At 30.9% G+C, this 421-nt stretch overlaps 1 protein-coding gene across 1 annotated transcript in view; it reads left to right on the top strand.

Moving 5' to 3' along the window:
- LOC119591472 overlaps positions 1–421 on the top strand; it is a gene marked incomplete at its 5' end in the record, with an annotated part of 12,870 nt that overhangs the window by 12,244 nt on the left and 205 nt on the right. The window contains 1 exon segment of the mRNA XM_037940212.1: positions 1–421.

Here is a 421-nt window from a genome sequence, read left to right as displayed (position 1 = left end):
GACAGATACATACATATACATGCAAAGTGGCACCACAAGGATATATTCAGAAGACGGGAAGGACAGTATATGTCAATTAACTTTACCTTTTTTACGGTGATATGTGTTGAGTAATGATTAAGATATTTAGGGTAATTACATCTTGGAAAACAATTTTCTAAATATCCAAACTTTAATTATAAGATTTAATTAAACTATTGTTCATGAGATATGTTCCATATCGTTCTTACCTTAGCAAGAATGTAACAAAGTTACTTAGTTTCAAACTGAAGCTTTATTTTCTTTTCCCTGTAAATCTAAGAAATTTAGCTTGCCGAGAGGACTGACCGTGAAATGGATTGCAAATTTGCAAGTAAAGCATAGACTTACTTTTTTATTGTCTTACTTTCTTGATCTAATCTAACTGAGCAGGCATTATATA

The sequence above is a fragment of the Penaeus monodon genome, chromosome 28 (assembly GCF_015228065.2).
Source record: "Penaeus monodon isolate SGIC_2016 chromosome 28, NSTDA_Pmon_1, whole genome shotgun sequence".
NCBI lineage: Eukaryota > Metazoa > Arthropoda > Malacostraca > Decapoda > Penaeidae > Penaeus > Penaeus monodon.
The sequence above is the reverse complement of the archived record's forward strand: the minus strand, read 5'-3'. Positions and strand labels throughout refer to the sequence as shown.